At 40.1% G+C, this 24,332-nt stretch overlaps 1 long non-coding RNA gene and 1 pseudogene across 2 annotated transcripts; both read right to left on the bottom strand.

Moving 5' to 3' along the window:
* Positions 1–13,155: 13,155 nt before the first annotated feature.
* LOC138991178 (uncharacterized) lies at positions 13,156–23,729 on the bottom strand. Of its 2 annotated transcripts, none has more exons than XR_011467140.1 (5): positions 23,591–23,729; positions 23,308–23,366; positions 23,062–23,140; positions 15,621–15,772; positions 13,156–14,817 (listed from the first exon to the last, which is right to left on the bottom strand). It is a non-coding gene; the product is annotated as an uncharacterized lncRNA (long non-coding RNA). The 2 variants fall into 2 exon arrangements; XR_011467139.1 differs by having other exon boundaries at positions 15,621–15,743.
* Positions 20,702–22,244, bottom strand: LOC102277194 (F-box only protein 3-like; annotated as a pseudogene).
* Positions 23,730–24,332: the final 603 nt, after the last annotated feature.

The raw sequence follows: 24,332 nt of genomic DNA, 5'->3' as shown, positions 1-24,332 counted from the left end.
CTTATTAGAGGGCATTATATGGGCAAGGGAAGCTTCTAGACGAGAATAGAGACAAGAAAATGTCAACTGTGTAGTCGGAATTGTAAGGACTTCAGCCTGATTGAAATAGAGGAAGCTTTTTAGTGAATAGCTTGTAATGATACCAGATAGGCATCCTGAAGGGCCCAAGGACTGTAAACTCAGAACCAAGACTTTGGTGTGAAGGTTAGCAAACCTCAGTGCATGTGCCCTGTCCACTGCTTCAAATGATCCCTTTTGTAATTTGTCTTCAGTATTGTTTTCGCTTGAGAAATACTTTTGCTTTGAGATCTTAGAAGACCCTATGTCCTTAAAGTGCCATGTCCAGGAATGGGCTTTTTGTTTTTAAAAAAGCTTAATTCTTTGTTTATTTTTGGCTGCGCTGGGTCTTTGCTGCTAGGCAAGGGTTCTCCCTAATTGCAGCAAGTGGGGGCTACTTTCTAGTTGCAGTGTTGCAGAAAAGAGCTCCAGAGAAGAATGGGTTCTAGAGCACGCTGGCTTCAGGAGTTGCAGCTCATGGGCTTCGTTGTGTCATGACATGTGGAATCTTCCCAGACCAGGGATCTATCCAATGTGCCCTGCATGGGGAGGCAGATTCTTAACCACTGGACCACCACGGAAGCCCCAGGAATGGACTTGACCAAAGCCCTTATAAACTTTCAGAAGACAAGAGAGCACAGAAGCAGTAAAGGACCTGAGCTCTGGAGCAAAACAGACCTTGGTTCAAATCCTGTCTTCACCACTTGGAAACCATATGACATTTGATTTGTCATTTCACCATCTGAGTTTCCTCCAATATCAAATAAAATAGTACCTACCTCACAGGATGGCTGTGCTGATTAGATAATAAGTTTGCAGATTTTCCTTAGGGTTTTAAGCATTAAATATGCTTCCCTGGTGGCTCAGACAGTAAAGCGTCTGCCTGCAATGCAGGAGACCCGGGTTCAATCCCTGGGTTGGGAAGATCCCCTGGAGAAGAAAATGGCAACCCACTCCAGTACTCTTGCCTGGAAAATCCCATGGACAGAGGAGCCTGGTAGGTTATGGTTGATGGGGTCGCAAAGAGTCGGACACGACTGAGCAACTTCACTTCACTTCATGTAAGTTCTCAATTACTATCAGCTGTAATTACTGCCTTTGGATTTTTACTCTTCATCTGTAAAATGAGATACTACCTCTGAAATTCTAGAGTCTTATGCGTAACATAGCTAATGAAATTGAGCACGAAGAGATTTGCAAATATAAGGGGCTATGCCCATTCCTGAGGAGAGTGCTCTTTATTGTGATCTGCATTTGAAGAAGGTCTGTTTCAAACTAATTGCTTCTCCTCCCTGAAAGAAAACTGACTTTATGGCAAGTGTGTTTTACACAGAGTTGATACTTTGATAAATAAATGCATTTATTCTCTATTTGAATGTATTATATAAGATGATCAGGAAGCTGGATCCTGCTTACTTTTAACCAAATAGGTTTCCCCTATTTAACAAATATTTAAAATCTCCTACCATGGTACCAGCACTATGCTGGGTATTGAAGATAAAACGGTGAGAGAAATCAAAATCATTTTTCTCAACAGTGCTGCATTAAATAAAGCCTAAGTGAAAAAATATACAATTTCTGCACTCCGCCCCTCCCAGCCCCAGGGAATATTTACAGATAGATCCCTTAATTTTTTTGTCCTCAATCCTAGGCCATTATTCATATTTACTAGAAGTAAGTTAACCTATTTTGAAAAAACCACAGTTATTTTGATAGAAAATTCTAGAGCCATCCCCTAGTCAGACAGTCCATCTGTTTGGCAAGTAGAGTGAAAGCTCTATTGACTAAAAAGTGTATGGCTTCCCTGAGTCCATTAACCAGGGAAAGAGAAGTTTCCCTGAGGCTGGTTGGACCCCTTATCATTTTGGTGGCACAACATAGAGTAAGGAAGATCTTTAACTACAGGTACATTAAGAAAAATAATCCATACTCATCCAAGTCAAATCAGTGTCTCCAGACCATGTGATTTGGAATTTATGCTTGGTTGTATTCATGTTTTTCACATATCTACAAACATGAATAACCTTATTGACTCAATAAATAGAAATCGTCTTAGTCACATGTAAGAGGCCCAGTTTAAGTTTTAGAAGACTTGAAAGTCAAGCTCAATGTCAATGAAACATAAACCATTTGATTGATTGTGAAACTAGCTCCAGCAGAAAAATAGGCCATGTCTGCCTTCATTTCTGTTTCAGGAAAGTACCTAATTGTGGATGGATCTTGGTCCCAAACTGGAGGTCACAGCCAGAGAAAAGTGCTCCACGTCTTCCTGATTATTTCATTTGGAGCATCTGGAGAAGGCATGAGAAATATCTTGCCTCTCCACTCTGTCTCACTATCACTTAACTTTCCAAGCATCTGTGTGTGTGCTTAGTTGCTCAGTTGTGTCCAATTCTTTGTGACCCCACGAACTGTAGTGCACCAGGCTCTTCTGTCCATGGGATTCTCCAAGTAAGAATACTAGAGTGGTTGCCATGCCCTCCTCTAGGGGATCTTCCCCAACCCAGGGGTCGAATCCAGGTCTCCCGTATTGTAGGCAGATTCTTTACCGTCTGAGACACCAGGGAAGCCCTTCCAAGCCTCTATTTAGAAGCATATACCGACCATTCTTCCACTCTTTCCTGTACTCCTGCTGCTGCTGCTGCTAAGTCACTTCTTTCGTGTCCAACTCTGTGTGACCCCATAGACGGCAGCCCACCAGGCTCCCCCGTCCCTGGGATTCTCCAGGCAAGAACACTGGAGTGGGTTGCCATTTCCTTCTCCAATGCATGAAAGTGAAAAGTGAAAGTGAGGTCGTTCAGTCGTGTCCAGTACTCCTGATTTACCCCTATAATTCTCCTTTGAACCACTATGCAGGAAAATAGTTGAATCAGTTACATTATCTTATGTCATATGTTTTAATTATAATCATGAAATGGAAAGTTTTGGCATACAACTAATTATTAGACAAAAGAGGAATGTTTCTTCAAATGTGGTGAATAGAATACCATATAATCTACTGTCAATTAGCTTTGAATGTGCCCACTCCAGCACTTTTTAAATGAGTCCCACAAGAAAATGGAGAAATACATTTTTAATGGAGCCACTTGTGCCTCCAGGCCTTGGGAACTTTAACAAGGATCACTCTATGAAAAAAAATTGCTATAGGCATGTATAATAAATTAAACATGAATTTAAAATTATCCACTGAGTCTTCCTAAAGGACTGAGAGGCTGTAGGGATAATGAAAATGCAATGTTAATAAGCAATCAGTAGTGATTTTAAAAAGGGACTGAAAAAGAAGGGCCCATATAAATTTCACCTTTGCTGAAAAATGAACTCAAAGTATAACTTCAAACTAGTAGTGCTAATTAATGTAAGCTTGCAATGCAAGGAATTACTTTATTTTATGTATTAGTGTAGTTTCATTGATTCATCTTGTTACATGTTTAATCATGTAAACAATTTTAAGAAAGAAAATAATAATAATAATAGTATTTATGAGTTACTTTGATGGGACTTTTTGTAAATTATCCCAAGATTGTATAGGAGACAACTGAGTATAGAGACATTAAATAGCTTGCCCATGGTCATTGAGCTAGGATCTGAACTCTGGCTTCTGTAAATATTCCTTGTGGTTCCTTCCAGCTACGCTATTCTAGCCAAATCCTATTGCCTCTTGAAGGTGGATTGATGAAGAGAAGTAGCTAAGGGCTCTGGTATCAGAATTCTTAGTTCTAATACAATCTCTTACTCTTGCTAGCTGTGTGGTCTTGGATAGTTTCTTCCTATTTAAAATAAAATTAATAATGTAAGGGTTGCTGCTGCTGCTGCTGCTGCTGCTGCTAAATCGCTTCAGTCGTGTCTGACTCTGTGCAACCCCATAGATGGCAGCCCATCAGGCTCCACTGTCCCTTGGATTCTCCAGGCAAGAGTACTGGAGTGGGGTGCCATTGCCTTCTCCGATGTAAGGGTTATGTGGACTTAAAAAATATTAACAACCTAAAAGTTGAGAGTTATGTTTTATTCAGTGGGAATTTTTAGAACTTCAAACCTGGGAGATAGTATCTCAAGTAACCTTGAGAGAGCTACTCTGAGGAGGCGAGGAGAGGAGCCAGGTTGTATAGAAGTTTTGTAACGAAGGGCAGGTAGTTTGATCATCAAAAGTTTATTATTAAGTAAAGAAAACCAGATATCCCAAGTTAAAGAATTTAGCACTTTTCTATGTATAGAAAGCTACAAGGATCTGGGTTCACTGAAATCATTCCTTTGATATGCACCTCAGTGATTTGCAGCCAGTATCCTGTGTTTTTACATCCTGAGTTTCCTCAGGGCTCACCAGAGGGAGTGGCTGCTGTCTGATGGATGCTCAGTTCAGTTCAGCTTAGTCATGTCTGACTCTTTGTGACCCCATGGACTGCAACACACCAGGCTTCCCTGGTCTACCACCAACTCCCGGAGCTTGCTCAAACTCATGTTCATCGAGTCAGTGATGCCATCCAACCATCTCACCGTCTGTCATCCACTTCTTCTCCTGCCTTCAATCTTTCCCAGCATGAGGGTCTTTTCCAACGAGTCAGTTCTTCGCATCAGGGGGCCAAAGTATTGGAGCCTCAGCTTCAGCATCAGTACTTCCAATGAATATTCAGGACTGATTTCCTTTAGGATTGACTGGTTTGATCTCCTTGCAGTCCTAGGGACTCTCAAGAATCTTCTCCAACACCACAGTTCAAATGTTCACATTTCTGATGGCGGCTAGTGGCAGGTATTCTTTCCTTCCTGAGTTCCGTCAGGGCTCACTAGCTCACCTTCTGTTGTGGCTGCAATTGCTGATGTCTGTGATATCCTTTGTTTACTGATTTGGCAGGAAATACTCCATTTCTCAGTTAAGTGAGAAAATGCATACAAAGCAATCAACCCCATGCCTGCTATGCAGTGAGAGTTCAATATGGGTTATAGTTATTGTTACGGAAAGTAAACAAAAGGAAAAAGAATGGTGTGGCTGCCTTAGATGACAAACAGCCCCAAAGTAGTGCCATATGTTCTTTCTGGGTGTGGGAAAACAGCAGACTGCTCACTCTGTTGAGTCATCAAGCCTGGGTGATCACAGCCTGTCTCACTCACGGTTTAGGTCTGAAGTCCCTAATGCATCTGACTGGATGGTGCTCGCATCCTGCATTATCTGGGAACAATGAAGAAGACCCCTCAGCTCCCTTTGGGTAGTGTCATGGCAAGTTCATGGTCAGGGTGGTTTCTTGTTTTCTTCTCATGTTCTCCTCCTGGAGCTGAGTCAGCTGGGAACTTTCCAACAGGTTTCTTCTTTTTGAAATATCTCTTCCATCCCTTAGTTGCTAGGGCTTTTTGCTGTAAAGGAAGCCTGATTTAACATTCCTAGCTATATTGAAGAACAACAGCTTGATAGTAGCTTTTTGAAATTCTTTTCTGAAGATGTTTTAAGAAGAGTAAGATGGGTTGAACTATGTTCTTTTTTTCCCATTTCTGTTTTTTAATTTATTTTTCAATTGGAGGAAAATTGCTTTACAATGTTGTGTTGGTTTTTGCCGTACAACACAAATCAGATATAACTATACATATATGAACTGTGTTCTTTCAAAACTCATATGTTGAAGCCCTAGCTCCCAGGACCTCAGAGTGTAACTGTATTTGGAGATAGAGTCTTTAAAGAGGTAATTAAAGCAAAATGAAATCATTTGAGTGAGCCCTAATCCAGTATGACTCATGTTTTTATAAGAAGAGAGAGGTTAGGACAGGGAGATGACCATGTGAGGACACAGCAAGAAGCTGACCATCTATAAGCCAAAATCTCAAGAAAACAGACCTGTCAACACCTCAGTGTTAGACTTCCAGCCTCCAGAATTGTGAGAAAATTAGTTTCTGTTTGAGTCACCCAGGCTGTGGTGTTCTGCAATATAGCCCTGACAGATGAATACAGGTAGAATGGTCCTTAGGTGGTCTTAAACCAGGAGATCCTACTCAGGTGCTCTCTGGTGAAGTCTGGGTCTGAGGAGGAGCGCTCACTGCCAGGTCACTGAGGGTCTCCGTTTGTGAGGGGCAGTGGAGGGACAAGATGCTGGGAACTTTGAAGTGTCTCTCTTGAGAGGGTATTCCATCTTAAATATCTTTCTCCACAGGTCTGGAACTATATCATTAACAATTTTTGTGAAAGTTTTGAAACTTTTTTTTTAGTTCAGTAATCTCATGAAAAAATAAGATTGGGATCACTGGGGACGCTGTTGGTAGACTACGGATGTGGGATGTGGATTTTGGAGAAAGGTTCCAGGAAAGGGGCAGTGAAGGAGAAGATGGAAAGGCACAGATCATCAAGTCCTTTCCCTTCCAGCTCTGCCCAGGGCCAACCCCTCTGACTGGGCTTACAGGAAGAACGGGGGAGTTTTGTTCCTTCCTTGGTACCTCATTCCCGGAGAGTGAGGCTCTCTGGGCTGGGGGCACAGGGCTGCAGTGATTGCTTCATGGTTGATGGTTGAGATGACCATCCTTCGAGAACCTTCCTTTGAACTTGTAGGTGCTGCAACATTTTGATCAGAAATTTCTGCTTTAAGTGTAAGGGATGTGTTACAAATGAGGAAGGAAATAGGAGAGCAATCAAAACAAAACATTCTGGCCCCAGTTCAGTAAAGCAGAACACATTCCTGCCTCCTGCCCTCCTTCAAATTGTTTAACAATTTTCCCTTTTTGTTCTTACTTCTGACTCTAGTGTGGTATCGTTTATAAGCTTGGTATTTTTGTCATCGTTTTTCCTTAAACATGGGCACAAAGAAGACTTCAACAGCAGTAAATAGTAGCTTGTGGAAATGCTTTTGTGTTTGAAGTCTGGTTAATTTGTCCTTCAATAAGATTTCTGCTCATTCCCACTCTCTCTCTCTTTCCTTTCCCGAAATTTCCCCTACAACACTGCAGCCCATCTCCACACCCTCAGGATGTTAGCAGATTTAAAGGAACAGAATGTACCTTTTTATGACTGCCAAGACTGAAAAAAGCCATTAAGACTGTATGATGAATTTCTAAGGATATAGTTAATGATCAGTAGGGCAGATTTTGTGAGGCAGGAGCTGTTCCAAGGTTTCCGATAGGTTAGTCTCTGTACACATTGAGAGTTTTGTGTGTGAGATGGGAAATTAGGAGATGTTACTTTTCTTTTTTCTGCTTATTTGCATATTTAAAATTGTATACTATAAATAGAGCTTCCCAGGTGGAGCTAGTGGTAAAGAACCCACCTGCCTAATGCAAGAGACCAGGACTCAACCCCTAGGTGGGGAAGATCCCATCCAGATACCACCCATGGAGAAAGACATGGCAACCCACTCTAGTATTCTTGCCTGGAGAACCCATGGACAGAGGAGCCTGGTGGGCTACAGTCCGTGGGGTCGCAAATGCTGGACACAACTGAAGTGACTTAGCATGCACACATGTACATACCATAAATAATCACTGTTTCCTAATGTGTATGTTCACACTTAACCTTATAGCAAGGACAAAAGACAAAAGACTAGCCCTATACCTGTTATAAAAATTATCTCATTATTTGTTACATTATTTTAAATGAATTTTATTTCATTTCGTATACCATACTTTATTTAACCATTTATGTCCATTTCTTAACATTTCAGTTGCTGTCATTGTTTTTGCCATTGTGCCTGTAGTACCCACAACTGTGACTTCATGGGGGTGTTGGCTGCATTCAGGTAAAGGGGAAAGCTTGAGTCTGGTTTGCAGATGGCTCTTCTGATACCAGCTGACATGGACTGCTGAGGTGCCTGGAGGCAGCTGGAGGTTGGAAGAGGCAGGTGAATGATACCCTTGGATTGGGCTCCAAGGTGAGACCCGCATGTGTGCTGTCCAAAGAGCATCTACTTCAAAGGAGACTCTCTATAAAAGGGTGGACATGGTAAGCTGCTGTATGGATGTCTCTCAGCCTCGTCCCCAGCTATACCAGTGTGTTGTAAGGAAGGTAGGAATAAGGGCTGAAGACTACGAATAACTGCAACAACAAAATTTCCCCTTATAAAGACTGACTTGGTCATTGGCCGCTTTGAGTGCCAAGTGTTCTAAGCAATGTCCAGTCCTGAACATTTCATATTGTAGCATGTACTAAGCGAGGCATGGAGGGGTTAACCACAGTGTGAATCCTTTCTGACCCAGCAGCACCAGCTCCAGTTGTAGAATACTGAACTACCAGGACCTGTATCACTATTTGGAAACAGTGTCAGGGCTCATTGAATGGGGTGGCTTGGTTTTCTAGAAGGATTTATCTGTTGTCCTGATTGATTCTGCTCTCAAGAGCCATTCCCAGAGCAATAGAACACTCTGAAGAATCTGTAGTGGATTCCAACACCATTCTGTAGGTCTTCTGCACCAAGTGAACTGGTGATGACTTTTGACTAATAGGGCTAAGAGATGAGTTTTGACCATCATCTATGGGTTTCTATTTACTCTTATCCAGGTTCACCCTTGTGGGAACGATTGTGTCTTTCTCTAGAGCATGGATGACTAACTCTAGTGATGTCTTAGGCTATGCATATGTTCTTCCTCAAAGAACAGGCTTGGAGGGCAGAGGATCAGTTGATTTCTATGGAAGGCTTTGATTTTTTCTAATGCCACCCCACACAGTGCTGGTTCCCTTGTACAATATTGACTTGTTAATCCAGGAAATGGTTACATATTCTTTGACTTTTTTTTTTTTTGTAATAAAATACATGTCCCATAAAATTTACCATTTTAACAATTTCTAAGTTTATAATTATTTCTGTGACATTAAGTCCATGAATTTTTGCTTCTAAACTTGAGCCCACCTTTCCTTTCTGTCCCTTGGACTGCAAGGAGATCAAACCAGTCAGTCCTAAAGGAAATCAGTCCTGAATATCCATTGGAAGGACTGATGTTGAAGCTGAAGCTCCAATACTTTGGCCACCTGATGCGAAGAACTGATTCATTGGAAAAGACCCTCATGCTGGGAAAGATTGAAGACAGGAGGAGAAGGGGACGACAGGATAAGATGGTTGGATGGCATCACTGACTTGATGGACATGAGTTTGAGCAAGCTCTGGGAGTTGGTGATGGACAGGGAAGACTGGCGTGCTGCAGTCCATGGGGTCACAAAGAGTTGGACACGACTGAGTGACTGAACTGACCGACTTCCTTTGTGTATGGAAGCTTCATTCTCTCCAGTTCCACGACCATGTGTCCTTCATGCCAAGCTGCCATCAACTGAAAAATAAACTATCATCTTAAGAGAAACATTTCTTTAAAAAAGAGTATTCCTGGCAAGTTTCTGTGAATATCACTTACAAGCCACATTCCTATTTCAGAAGTTAATATGTAGAAAATGCAAATGACAGAATGGAATATATATATATATATAGCTTCTCTGTGTCCTGTGGCAATGACAGGAGTTTTAAAAAATGTTTTGATGGGGAAGGACACTTTCTGTATGGCTTCTATGACAATCAAGCTGGAAACCCATAGCTTACCAGGGAGTGACAGGTACATCATGACACCTCTGAAATAAAAGGGATGTTTAGGTTTGTGGAGAAAAACAGTCTGTTATGACAATCACAGAAAAAGTTTTTATTGAAGACTAAACAACCACTACCACAGGAAAAGGTTTCATACTTACTGAACAGCTACTTTCTGCTGAGAACTTTACGTACATTTCTCACTTTGCCTTCAATACAATCTTGGGAGGCAGGTTTGATCCACGTTTTACAGAAGAAGATAAACAGGCTCAGAGTGTTTCAATAATTTCCAAGATCTGATGCCTGGCAAGTGGTGGAACTGGGGTTTGATATTTGGTCTGAATGACTCTAGTGCCTGCACCATTTAACTCCTGGGCTCTCGCCACTCTGTAACATGATAGAAACAACTGAATTCCCTGGTTTCCTTCTAGGCTTGCAGTCTTAGTATGATCTTCTGCTTTAAACCCTCTGGTGGCCATTCCTATAGAATCATTTGTTGACTGATCAGATACTACTTTGTGATGTGTTTCTATTTTTTGACCCACATTGTAAACTCTGTTATTAAATATTCTATATATTTTTGTCATTTCTTTTTCATAGATTATAAACCCTGAGAGGACACTGACTTTGACTGTTGTATCTCTCACAGCATTTTGTGAATCACTGATGCTCAATTACTACCTATTGACTTGATTTTAATGAATGTTAGGGAGACATTTTCTGATATAGTTGATCTGAAATAAAAGTCATTCTAAAGATCATTTAAGCAATTAAAATATGGTTCATGGGATTTCTGACAATTCTTATACCCCCAATTCAGAAGATTCAGGGAGACTGATGAGTGAATAAATGGAATTTTAAAATTTGAGGACGGCTTTTTCATTAAGGGATTCTAGAAAATATTATTATTGCTTTCCATATTTGCTGTTAAAATTGCTTTAGATTTCAGTCACATTCTCATTATATTCATATTTTGTTGTCAGTTGGATTATACTCCACCTCATCAGGGAAACTTCCCTTACCAAACAGACAACATTATCATTATTTTTGGGTTTGGTTTTTTTTTTGAGATTTTTTTTTTTTTGGTGTGGACTATTTGAAAAGTCTTTACTGAATTTGTTACAATATTGTTTCTGTTTTATGTTTTGGATTTTTGGCCATGTGGCAGGTGGGATCTCAGCTCCCGAACCAGGGATTGAACCTGCAACCCCTGCGTTAGAAGGTGGAAGCTTAACCACTGGCCCACCAGGGAAGTCCCTATTACTAATATTATTAATTTTACCTCTGAACTTTACCTTTTTGAATATTTCAGAAAACTAGTGCTGACAATTTTTCATGCTGAAATATCTATCAAGATCAAAGGAGGGCAGGAAAACAAAAGCTAATTTTATTCAGAAGTTTCTGTTCTCTCTTGGCTTTGGCCATTGTTTCCTCCTTGGGACACTTCCCTTGAGAGGGAGACACTGGGCAGCAGCCTTGAGTGTCAGTGAGAATTGTCTCAATGAACAACAGAAGAGATAAGCAAACTTTCTTTCATTCCATGGTAGTACTTATTTTGCACTGGAAAAGTACATGTAATTCAAACTACTATAATTCCCATTCTTATGCCAAATGTAATCCTGGAGGAGACTGTTGCTGGCATGAGGTTTTACTGCTTCAAAGCCAGTAGCTTGGTTTTTCCATCTGGGCTAGGCATAGATTTTGTAAGCTTTCCCCGCACCACCCCCCGACCCCGCCTCTGCGAGTTACTTATTCTCTGGTAAATTCTGGTGCTGGGCTACTGTAGGATATATGCAAGGCTTTGGCCCAAGAGCTGGAAATGTACTATGGCCCTTGTTTAAAAATGTTTAGCTACTGGAAGTACAACTAGTTCTACTGAGGTTTGTGTTGGCCACCTCAGGTTTGTGGATTCAGTTCAGAGTTTTGATTTAGCTCTACAAGGTTTTATGGCTTGGCTACCTGAGTGACTGGCTCTCACACTATTCCTTCCTCCAAACTGGGAAGATGTGTTGGAGTACTTGGCTAAAGAGTAACACATTTTCCTGTGGAACAGTCATAAGGGTGGCTCAAGTGTCCTTGGAGGGTGTTCGTGTTTGGAATTCCCCTGTCTGGTCTAACACTTCTCCAGTGGTTGCCTTTGCCTGATGGGGAGGTGTTTAAGTACTCTGTCTTATGTAGTATCTGTTGCACTGAATTAATTTATGTAGATTTTCTCAAAGTTTGGAGCCTGTATTGGGTCCCTGTTGCTACAGCAACAAATTACACAAACAGTGCAAATTTATTTTCTGGTGTTCTCGTGTTCAGATCAAAAGACATCTAAGAGGCTAAAAGCTGGATGTCAGCAGTCCTGTTTTTTTCTGGAGGCTTCAGGAGAGAATCTGTTCCTTACCACTTTCACGTCTCGAGTACTCTAGCATTCCCTGGATATATCGCTTTAAACTCTGCTTTCAGGGTCGCCATGGCTTTTCCTCTGTGGGTTTGCTTAGTGCTCAGTCATGTCTGACTCTTCACGACCCCATGGACTGTAGCCCAGCAAGCTCCTCTATGGATGGGATTCTCCAGGCAAGAATACTGGAGTGGGTTGACATTCTCTTCTCCAGGGGATCTTCCTGACCAAGGGATTGAATCCAGGTCTCCTTCATTGCAGGTGGATTCTTTACTGTCTGAGCCACCAGGGAAGCCTTTTCCTCTACTGTAGACAAATTCTTTCTTTCAATTACAAGGGCTCTGCTTACACTTAGGGCCCACCAGTAATCCAGAATAACATCCAAATCTCACATCCTTAGTCACATCATTTTTGCCATATAAGGCTCTAGGGGGTTGGACATGGACATTTTGATGGAGGTGGGGGTGGGTGGGGGAGGGGCTCATTATTCAGCCTACCACAGATCCTCATGGATCTGAACTTGAATCCTGTCTCTAACAATGTTAAGCTTTCTAAAGCTTAGATTGCTCATGTCTAAATGTTGATAATAACGCTTATCTCTTACTAGGTTGATGTTTAGATTTTGATGAGTAAAGTAACTATGGTAGGTATCAGGGACCCCATAGGCTTCCAGTAATTTTTTTTTCTTGTCTCCTCTTATAGTATCTGAAAAATTAACGATTTCAGTTGAAGGCAAGTGACTCAGCTTTATAAATACTGTAGTATCCATACAAAATACTAAAATTAATTCTGCTGAAGTGATTATCATGCAGACAAAATACTGGTTAATATCTAGTTAGGTGTCCAAGTCAGCTTGAAACTGTAATAGAACCCAAGAGAGAATGTGTTATTATGTTGAGAGATGTACATATTGTAATATGAATGAAATTAGAAGCTCTCCAACTTAAATACCACGTTGAGGATTTTCCCCTTTTAATATCTACTCTGATTTGTCTCAACAGATCAGCCTACTTTGTGTTCAGGGGACAAGGAGTGAGAGATATATCATTGAAGTGTATCATTCTTCAAATGCTAATATGGTCTTTATTTAGGTATGGGATACATTAAAGCAATGATAGTTTGTTTAATGAGTATTAATTGAGCATCTCTGATAAGGTCAGACAGTGGTCAAGATGTTGATAATGTAAAGCTGAAAAGCCATGATTTCTACCTTTAAATGGTTTATAATCTAATGGGAAGACAGAAATAAAGAAATAATTTCCATAGATTAGAATAAGAATTGTAATGGGTACAATGGAAGCACAGGGGAAGAAGCACATGGAGGACAGAGATTCTTGAGCTGACTCTTTGTTTGTTTACTTTTATTTGCATTTAGTTTTTGCAGCATTTATTTCTGGGCCGTAAGTTTTTGTTTCCTCAGTTTCTTCTGGGGTATCTTTTTCTTCTGGGAAGATATCTTCTGTGAAGCCTCCTCTTCTGGTTTAGGAAAAATCTATTCTTTTTCAGGAAGGATCATCTCCATGTGGCAGGGAGAGCTCATGTATGGGTTGATCCGACGATGAGCTCTGTAAGTCCTGCCCTGCATCTTAGGGGATTTGTTCACCTGGATGTGCTCAATGACTAGAGAATCTACATCTAAGCCCTTAAGTTCATCATTACTCTGCATTTTTGAGCACGTGTAGTAAAAATTCAGCTCTCTTGCTGGGCCACTGACCCTGTGTCCAGCCCCACTGTGTGGCCTGTGCAAAGCTACCAACTCCACCGTTGTAATGACGGAATGGCACATGTTGCTTCTTTAAGGTGACATCCTTCAGATACTTGGTGGCTTTTCAGATTGCATATTCTTAATGGCCTGGGCAGTTTCACAAGTATTCTTAAAGTGAACATGAAGATTTGAACCTCTTGATTTGCATGATTTTGTGGAATTTTCTGGGTCAAGTGAATACTGTACCATTTTTAGAGGTCACCTCAGGCTGCTTACTAGAAAAGCTTGAACCAACTCTTGAGGAAGGGAAAGGCTATTTTCCAGGTGAATATGGGGATAGATTAATCTAGGCAAAGGAAGCTGTATCTGAACGTGTATGAAGGACCATAATATTAAATGCTCACAAAACCATCACTAGCTTAATGTGGTAGCAGCAGACAGGTGTAGAAATTTATTTTAATAAACAAACATCTCTGACATTGAATTCAAGGGAGAATTCAGGTTCATTTTGTGTGGGTAACCCTGGATAACATGTATTCATTTATTCAACAAATATTCCTCGGGCAGTTACTATATATTCTGGGCATACAAAGTTTAGAGGAGTATATTCTTCTTGTTATTTAGTCAGTAAGTCCTGAAGGTCTAATATAAGAGCTTGTGATCAACGTGTTCAGACTAGAAATTTGAAGAATTTGCAGTTAAATGCAAGTGGATATTTCTTATGCTGAACCTTTATGAAAGTTGAGAGTCATGAAAACTGGAGTTATAATAGAACTTAAAGCGCATTTGTTTTATTATCCGGGGCAGTAGTGGCGATTGACTCTTCACCAAAGATTTGCATTCCCTTTTCAGAGTGAGGAGTAATTACTGGGCAGTGGCTTCTTGGAAGGGCTGCATTCCCAATTCGTCTTACACTTCAGTGGGGACATGTGACTATCTCTCACTAATGGAATCTGGCACACACAGCTTGTTGGCTGAGGTGGTTAAGAAGTAGATACCTTTTCCATCTTCTGTTTCCTCCCTCATCTCTGGCTGGATTGCAGAAAAAAAAAATAATCCTCTATGTTTCCCAGGATGGTGATAGTGGAGGCACAAGACAGGACTTGGGTTTGTGGTATGGAGGAACTTCCTTATTACATCATTGTAGAGGGAAGAGTCGAGTTTCAGAGGCCAAGTCAAGCTGGTAGACATGTTACCTGGAAAAGGATTTAAGAGAACAATCAAGCTGAGGATAGTGTGGTCATAAACAGAGATGGTTTTGGGAAGGGCCATCTAAAAGCTCAAAGTGAGCCTGTGAAGGTCAAGAAGACCCTTGTGTGATAAACATCACAAGACTGAGAGTTCGCCTGAATTCAGTGATAGGCTTGAGGGACTGTATGTATCTTTATGGGGAGCTTGTTTCCTGAAGGAATCACAGTAAATGAGACAGTAACAATGGAAAATAATTTATCCTTCTCTTTATGTCCTTCTTCAGTTTTATCTTTTCCAACCTAAGCAAACCCTCCTTTCCCTTGTTTTTCTTGTAGAGTTTATAAAATTATTTTTAGTTTCTTCTGGATTCATTTTAAGTGTGTAGAATTAAATATAGTACTTCTTGTGTAGTGAGTTTACTGCAGAGGTCAGTGAGATAGTTATTCTAATATCTGAATGTTATACATTTGATGGTAGTGTTAGGAGGCTGAGCTTTGAAATGAAATAGTTTGGATTTGACTTCCCAGTTAGACTTAAAAATTTGGTGCTTTTGGGTAAAATACTTTCAGCCTCAGTTTTTGCTTTTATAAAACAAAAAAAATAATGCTGTGTCATATGACTATTGCCATGTTAACAGCTCAAAACTTAATGACTAAAGCAATAACCACATGTTATTTCTCAAGAGACTGTGGTAGGGTTGGCCGAACTTGGCTGAACTCTCTTATATATATCTGAACTGATCTAGGATGACTTCAGCTGTGATGACATAAATGGTCTCTTATCTTCCAGCAAGTGAGTCCACACTTACTCATAGGGTGACTAGCAGGGTTCCAAGACAGGCAGCGTGGAAGCATATAGGGTCTTGTGCGACATGGAGTCAGAACTGGCATGATGTTGCTTTGGTTGCATTCTTAGGCCAAAGAAAATCCAGCTGAAATTCAGAAAATGAAGACTCTACCACTTGATGGGGTAGCAGGGGGAGGGGAAAGGAAAGAAGAGGTACAAAGTCACATAGCAATGCATGTGGATGGAGGGGAGCCACTGAAGCCAATGATGCAACCAGTCTCCCACAGATCCCTTCCTCCAAGAGATTTAATTGAGATTTATATGGAAATGACAACCCACTCCAGTATTCTTGCTTGGGAATCCCATAGACAGAGGAGTGTGGCAGGCTACAGTCCATGGGGTTGCAAAAAAGTAGGATACAACTTAGTAATTAAGCAACAAACTCTGTCTCTATAAACTACCTAGCACCCAGTAGACAATCAATCAATTTTAGATTTTTTCCCTTTCATTCCTCTCCTTTACTTCTTTTCTCTTAATGAAGGCTGAAAAATTATTAGTTTTCTTAGCTTCTACATTTTTATTCTTGGACTTGAAATAAATCCTCAACTAATTTTTTTCTGGCATGAATTTGTCTCTCTCACTTTCTATATTTATTTAACATCTTATATTTTCTGGTCCTCAATTTAAGGTTTAAAACTTACCCTTGCTGTTGTTCAGTTGCTAAATCGTGTCTGACTCTTTGCGACACCATGAACTGCAGCATGCCAGGCTTCCCTGTCCTTCACTATCTCCCAGAGTTTGCTCAAACTCATGTCCATTGAGTCAGTGATGCCATCCAACCATCTCATCCTCTGTCACCCCCTTCTCCTCTTGCTCTCAATTTTTCCCAGTATCAGGGTCTTTTCCAGTGAGTTGACTCTTCTCATCAGGTGGCAAAAGTATTGGAGTTTAGCTTCAACATCAGTTCTTCCAATGTGTATTCAGGGTTGATTTCCTTTAGGATTGACTGGTTTGATCTTCTTGCCGTCCAAGGGACTCTCAGGAGTCTTCTTCAGCATCATATTGGAGAAGGAAATGGCAACCGAATCCAGTATTCTTGCCTGAAAAATTCCATGGGCAGAGGAGCCTGGTGGGCTACAGTCCATGGGGTTGCAAAGAGTTGGACATGACTTAGTGACTAAACTGTGACAGCAACAATGGTCCATATACTGTGCAAGGTGTTGTACATAATAGTGTGGTGACCCACTCAGGAGACAGACTTCCTGGGATTGAATCCCAGTTTTGCCACTCAGTAGCTCTTTGACCTTCGGCAAGTCACTTCACCTATTCTTTGTAAAGTGGGAATAATAAGAGGATATTGTATCATATGATTATTGTGAGAAAAAAATGATTGAATATTTCTGAAGCCTTTAGCATGGTGCTCCCACATAGGAAACTCTGTATGAGTAATTGTTAAATAAAAATGAGTGAATAAAGAAATCTATTCTTTCACCTTCAGGTTTTCACAGTTAGCATGTAATCTCAAATGTACAGTTCCAACATTGTTAAACGATTTAGCACTTTCCCCCTGAATACATAGGCTTCCCTCATAGCTCAGTTGGTAAAGAATCTGCCTGCAAAAAAAAAAAAAAAAGACTCTGCCTGCAATGCAGGAGACCTGGGTTTGATTCCTGGGTTGGGAAGATCCCCTGGAGAAGGAAATGGCAACCCACTCCAGTATTCTTGCCTGGAGAATCCCATGGGTAGAGGAGCCCGGCAGGCTATAGTCCATGGGGTCGAAAAAGTCGGACATGACTTAGCAACTAAACTACCACCAGCACCCTGAATACATAGGAAAATTATAATATAAATAGTTATTAAATAAATGAACGAGTGAATAAAAATCCTTAACTTCAAGATATTGTAGCAGTACACTGTTGAATGGATGTAGCCACCAGATATTGTTGATTGAGTCAAAGCTCTTCTCCCTGAGCCCTATGTACCTTTTGAATTCCTCTCAACACAGTATTGCAACAACTTTTACAAATGATTCCACACAAATACCCAAGGAGCAAACTGTTTTTCCTGCCTAGTCTTCTGGGTTGCTCCTTCTTTTATGGGAGAATGCTATCCATACTGTTTCATAGCTTAAAAAATTTTTCTTTTTACTTAGCAGTCAATTATTAACATATTCCTATGTTATTAAATATTCTTCCACAACATCATTTTTGATGGTTGCATACACCTTTGTTGTATAAAAGTAATATAATTTAATTAGCAATCTCTATTTTGAGACACTTGTTTTTAGTTTTTTAATATTATATGCTGTGCTGTGCTTAGTCACTCAGTTATATCCTACTCTTTGTGACCTCATGGACTGTAGTCCACCAGGCTCCTCTGTCCATAGGGATTCTCCAGGAAAGAATACTGGAATAGGTTCCCATGCTCTCCTCCAGGGTATCTTCCCAACCCAGGGATCGAACCCGGATCTCCTGCATTGTAGGAGGATTCTTTACCTTCTGAGCCAATAGGGAAGCCCTTTTTGATATTATAAATACTGCCATTTGAACATTTTTATGGATAAAATTTTGTGTACAATCATGATTATTTTATTAGAATGGATTACAAAAAGTAGATTTGTTGAGTCAAAAGATGAATCATTTTTAGCTTCTTAATAAATTTGTCACACTCCCTCCCCCCAAATATTATTGTTGTTTATATCTTACTGTCATCTGTTCTAGGCATTAATATTAAATTTTTTTAGCAACTTTGGTAGGTACAATGTTTTCTAGTTCCTATAATTTGCATTTTATTTGACTAATAGTGTGGTTTAACTTTTAAAACATAAATATGGCCCTTTTAATTTTCTCTTTTGGGAATTTTCTACTTATTTCGCTTGTCTGCTTTTCCATTACGGTAATCATTTTTTTCTTACTATTTGTACATGCTTTATATTTTAATGTCAGTAACTCCTAGTCTGTCATTTATATTACCAAATTTTGAATTGTATGTAGCCAAATCTAGCTACCACTTGGAAAAATTGTCTTTGGTGTTGTCTTCCAGTAATTTTGTATACTTAAGTAGTTAAACCTCCTAAAATTGATTTTTGTGTGTATTATTGAGTTCAGGACCTCACTGGATTGATTTCTATTCCCATCCTTCCACATTCATGCCAGTGAGAGCAGTCATGCTCAGGGCAGGAGCCTGAATTGGAAATAGCATTGTTCGTCTAGTCAAGGCTATGGTTTTTCCAGTAGTCATGTATGGATGTGAGAGTTGGACTCTGAAGAAAGCTGAGCATCAAAGAACTGATGCTTTTGAACTGTGGTGTTGGAGAAGACTCTTGAGAGTCCCTTGGATTGCAAGGAGATCCAACCAGTCCATCCTAAATGAGATCAGTCCTGGGTGTTCATTGGAAGGACTGACGCTAAAGCTGAAACTCCAATACTTTGGCCACCTGATGCAAAGAGTTGACTCATTGGAAAAGACTCTGATGCTGGTGGGGATTGGGGGCAGGAGGAGAAGGGGACGACAGAGGATGAGATGGCTGGATGGCATCACTGACTTGATGGACGTGAGTTTGAGTGAACTCCAGGAGTTGGTGATGGACAGGGAGGCCTGGCGTGCTGCAATTCATGGGGTCGCAAAGAGTTGGACACGACTGAGCGACTGAACTGAACTGAACTGAACTAGTGCAGCATCTACAGCATATATATCAGTGAAGCCAGAGGAACGTTCTTATAGACTTTGTGTTTGCTTTGGTCTCATCTTATTTTCTTCTGCGTTCTCATCATCATTGTTTTTTGCAGCTGAAATAACCACTTCCTTCCGTTTTCTCTGAAGTTCACTTTAGTAAGCTCAGTGCTGCTACAAACTGACTAAATCGAGTTTAAAAAATCTAGCTGAGTGCACAAGCATTCCTTCCTATTATAATGGCCTTAATATTTTTTTATTATTTTAGCTCAACAATATTATTTTTTGCTTGTTAATACTAGTTTATGGGAAATAGTCAATTACCCAGAATACAGGATCAAAACTAAAATTTGTTTTCAAAATGTGAACTTTTGACACTTGGAGGATTTCATTCCAAACTCTCAATTATATAATTACAAAGAAATCCATGTTTCAGGAAAACATACTGAATCTTAACATAAAATTCATGTCACTTATCACAAAGTTAGGTAGTCAAGAAAGGACAAACAACCAGTGTTCAAGCTATTTGGTCAATTAGTTCCCTATGAGTACAAAATATCTAGGAATCACTGAAGGGGACACGAAACAGTAGCGGTATTTACAAATTGAAACTACATGAGACATTGAGAAGAAGCTTTTGTTAGTAAACAATGCAATAGATACTTTTACAAACCGCCCCTCAAAAATGATGCATCTGTGAACAGTATGATAAAGGTCATAGTGTTGAAGACTTAAATTCAAGGTTGGTAGAGTTGAAGACCAAATTCAAGGTCGAGTACTGATAGACTTTAAAGCAAGGCTGTTGTGATGAAAACTCTAAATTCAAGGACAGATTGTCTAAGAAAGGACAAATAACCGGGTATTTCTGCTTCATTTTAAATCCTTATTCAAAACAATTTCCTCCCACTTATATGTTTTTATAAGTATAAAATTTTTAAACAAAGAAATGTCTGTTTCTTAGTAGAGAACTATTTTCCCATTGACTTCAAGAAGAGAACAAAAAAAATTCCCATTTCCTCCTCTACTTCAAAAACACAAATCCAATTCCTAAAGTAGTGTTGCTTAGAACCCAAGGCCTGGCTCAATATTTCATGCTAGTTTTATTGCTATAAGCTGAGAACAATTTATTTACATTATTGAGAATTCACCCCGGGTCTTCCATCAGCAGTGGAAGTGTTAGCGTTAATTGCTCAGTCATGTCCAACTCTTTGCAACCCCATGGACTGTAGCCCACCAGGCTTCTCTGTCCATGGAATTCTCCAGGCAAGAATACTGAAGTGGGTAGCCCTTCCCTTCTCCAGAGGATATTCCCAATCCAGGGATCAAACCCAGGTCACCTGCATTGCAGGCGGATTTTTTACCATCTGAACCACCAGTGAAGTCAATTTGCTTAAAAAAAAAAAAAAAAAAAGAGTGAGAACAATGATGTCTTCAAATGATAACATCAAAGACTTTTGTCTGTCTCTCCTTCTGGTCATCTTCATAAAATTCATCCTTATCTGCTGATTCTTGTCATCATCTTCCTTCTCCCCCTCTTCTTCCTCTTCCATCTCTTCATATTCATCAGAACCCATTTCCAACTGAGCTATACATACCCTAAATGTCAGACGTGCCATATGTAATCGGGGAATGACAACATTAAAGATCTTGTTCTTTCAATTAAAGAAAATGGAAGGTATAATATCCCTTCATATAGCCTGATGTTGTAGAGAATGTGGTACAGCTTGTGTATTCATATACCTGGCCTGGACTGATGATTGGAAATCAACAACTACTCCAGGTCCCTGAACTTCTTCCACATCACCTTCAGCATTTGTTGTTTTCCAGTAGCAATGACCTAACTGACAGGCCTTCTCAGGAAGTGAGTTTTTTGACATTTCAATCCTGATTTGGTACATGAAGAAATAATGGGGTGGATGTAAAGAACTAAATTCTGGCAGAGACAATGTGGAAACTGAAACTGTAATATCCCAGTTATTGCTACACACTCTGGGCCATGAACATACCTGAAAATTTGGTCTCTGATGATAGGGAAGCCCTCTCCGCAGTACAACATTGTTGACATAAGAAGTAAACCAGTCAGTAAAAGTCGCACTTAAACATGTCAATAGCAACTGGATTCTGAGCCATTTGGTCTGGATATTAGCAGAAGATTTCATTTTTGTTTTGGCCCTCTGCAGTTTCCATTGCTATATGTACTGACTGAAACCAGTATATATGCAAAAAGTTAAAGGGAGACAGTATTTCAGTCCCTATCTCTGGTAAAAGCCTCCAGAAGCTGTATCAAAGTCTAAAAATCCTCAGAATTATAGTGATTAGACAGCACCATGCTTCCCAACAAACCAAGAACAACTGACTTCTGCCCATTGTGGATGATGAGAATCAGGAAGCTTGCAGCTTATCTGAGCTTCCACAGCATCTATTGCTTGCTTGCTAAGTTGCTTAATCGTGTTTGACTCTTTGCAACCCATGGACTATGGCCTGCCAGGCTCCTCTGTCCATGGAGCTTCTCCAGGCAAGAATATTGGAGTAGGTTGCCGTGCCCTCCAGGGGATCTTCCAAACCCAGGGATTGAACCAGAGCATCTATATCTTCCTTTTTGATTACCTGCTCTCTTTTAGAGTGTAAACCATCTGAGGACATCTGGGTTCAAATATTTCTTGAGACCATCCCAGGCCTTTTTAATAGCATCATTATGGTCATTATACCTTCCTACATCAAAGCAAGTATCAATAAAGAGGAATTGCCAACACTGACTCTTCTATGTTTTGTCCTCCTCAGATATCAGCCACTATTTTTTGCAGTGTCTTTTCCACAGCAGATCATGACTTGATAGCTAACTAAGACTTTGACTGATGTTGGAACAGTTGATTAGGTCCCTGTAGTCCAAGAAGGATAAAATGAAGAACACGGGATCATCGGCAGGCAGTGATACCAGGATCAGGGACACCAGCTCAGTCTCCATGCCTGCCATCTTGCCTGGCCTCCACCCAGCCCTGGCCCATTCCCACTGCCCCCACTGCCTCAACAGCATTTGTAAGCTGTGCATTCTATCCATGAAATGGATATAAGATGGAGGTTCTTATCATTAGCTCCAAAGTCCTAGAAATCTTTTTGTCTCTGAAGAGGCAGCACATAGGTGAATACTCTTGTGAGTACCCATGTGAATCAGTAAGCAGTTGTGATATGATAGAATCTGCCACTGATTCCTGATTTAAATTTATGTAAGGGAAAGGAACTAACATTTACTGGGAACCAGATACATACATGTATTTACATAATTAAGTCCAGACTAGTTTTCCTGAGGTTACTTATCAGCACTCTGATTTTCAGAAGAAGAAATTGAAGCTAGGGGATTAATCAATTTGTCTAAAGTCACATAGCTGGAATAAGGTGGAACTGACATCTTAAAACATTTAGGCCACTCAGGATCATGACTGCCTTTATCATATTAACAGTCCACTAATTAACTGAACTCGTGGCTTAAGAATATACCTTAAATGCCAAGATCAAGTAGCAAATCAATGTGGTACTCTGGACAAGCCTGTGTAATCTGTATCTGTAGCCTGTGTAATCTGTATCTGTAGCCTGTGTAATCTGTATCTATTAGTCTGTGTAATCTGTATCTATTAGTCTGTGTAATCTAGACCCAAAGTGGGAGCATAGTTTCTGTGGTACCTTGCTCTGTGCCTAGTTCAGTGATGGTCAGTTAGGCTCAGGAATCTGACTGCTCCAGTACTTCTTTCTTATGTAGTCTCAGAATTTCTGATAAAAAAGAAATTAATACTTACTAGCCACAGATCTGATGGACATGAATTTGAGCAAACTCTGGGAGATAGTGAAGGACAGGGAAGCCTGGAGTGCTGCAGTCTGTGGAGTCACAAAGAGATGGACACGACTTAGAGCATGAACACACACATGGCCACAGATTTGTAGTCCTAGGCCCACTGACTTCAGTAGATCATCTAAATAATCTCACTTTTAATTTTTAACACTTTTAATTTTTCCTAGCCTCACAGGAAAAAAGTTTACCTTACCAAAATTCACTGCAAGACATATTTCTTGAACAAGATGGTAATGAGGCAATGTCTGGTTCCTGTTAAAAATCATAAATAAATGAATCATAACCAAACAAAAGTATAGACTTCATCATAAACATAATTACTGCCCAAGGCATTGTCAGTAGAACATGCTTTGAGAAACATGAAAGGAGACCTTTCTTTACACCTTATTTTAGTTTAGTTGTCACTTGAATCCTTCCTGACAGTTTAGAATCTGACCTTTTTAAAGTGGCTAGAGAAGGAGAGATACATTACTCACAGTTTGAAAGAGCTGCCAAATGTATCCAAAGTTCACACCAGGAAGGGACCAATGTGCTGTTTGTTTTGTTCATAGTCACATAGTTTTGTTTCCATAGAAGTTTGAATTTCATGCTCAGGATTAAAAGTAGTAAAGTGCCAGTAACAGTCACTGTTTCTGGGAAAGCTATGTAAAATTTCAAATCTAAACCTTGTTTCCCTTGACCTGTTTTCCCTTCCTGTGGAAACTAGCTTTTGTTTTGAAATCTGACATAGTAATAGATTGTTGTGAAGGAAAACAGGAGAAAACAAATCTTGTTTTAAAATATTGCTGATATGCATGAGTATAACATGTTTATTATTTTTAAGCCAAGCTTTTTGTTTTACTTGTTTAGAAAAACAAACTCTATGCCACAGTGCGTAAGAGTGTTATGGAGCCATGAATGGGTGGTCAGTTATTTTGGTGGGGAAGGGAGAGTGGTGGGTGGAGGATAAGAATTTCATGCAAAAGACCTATATAAAGTAGCATAAAGTGAAACTTATCAGTAAGAGTCTGAGAGGCAGCTTGACATACTAGAAAAAAATCCTGGATGCAGAGTGAGGAGATCTGTGTAAATTCGAAGTGGCTGTGTTGGGTTTAACTTTGAAATATTCTGTGAGAGGAAGTAGACTTGGGAAAGGAAGGAAGAGGTACTTCCGGAGCTTCAGAGTGGAACCATGAACGCTAAACAGAAAGGATAGCTCTGGACAAGCCTGTGTAATGT

Source organism: Bos mutus, chromosome 16, assembly GCF_027580195.1.
Source record: "Bos mutus isolate GX-2022 chromosome 16, NWIPB_WYAK_1.1, whole genome shotgun sequence".
Lineage (NCBI taxonomy): Eukaryota > Metazoa > Chordata > Mammalia > Artiodactyla > Bovidae > Bos > Bos mutus.
The sequence above is the reverse complement of the archived record's forward strand: the minus strand, read 5'-3'. Positions and strand labels throughout refer to the sequence as shown.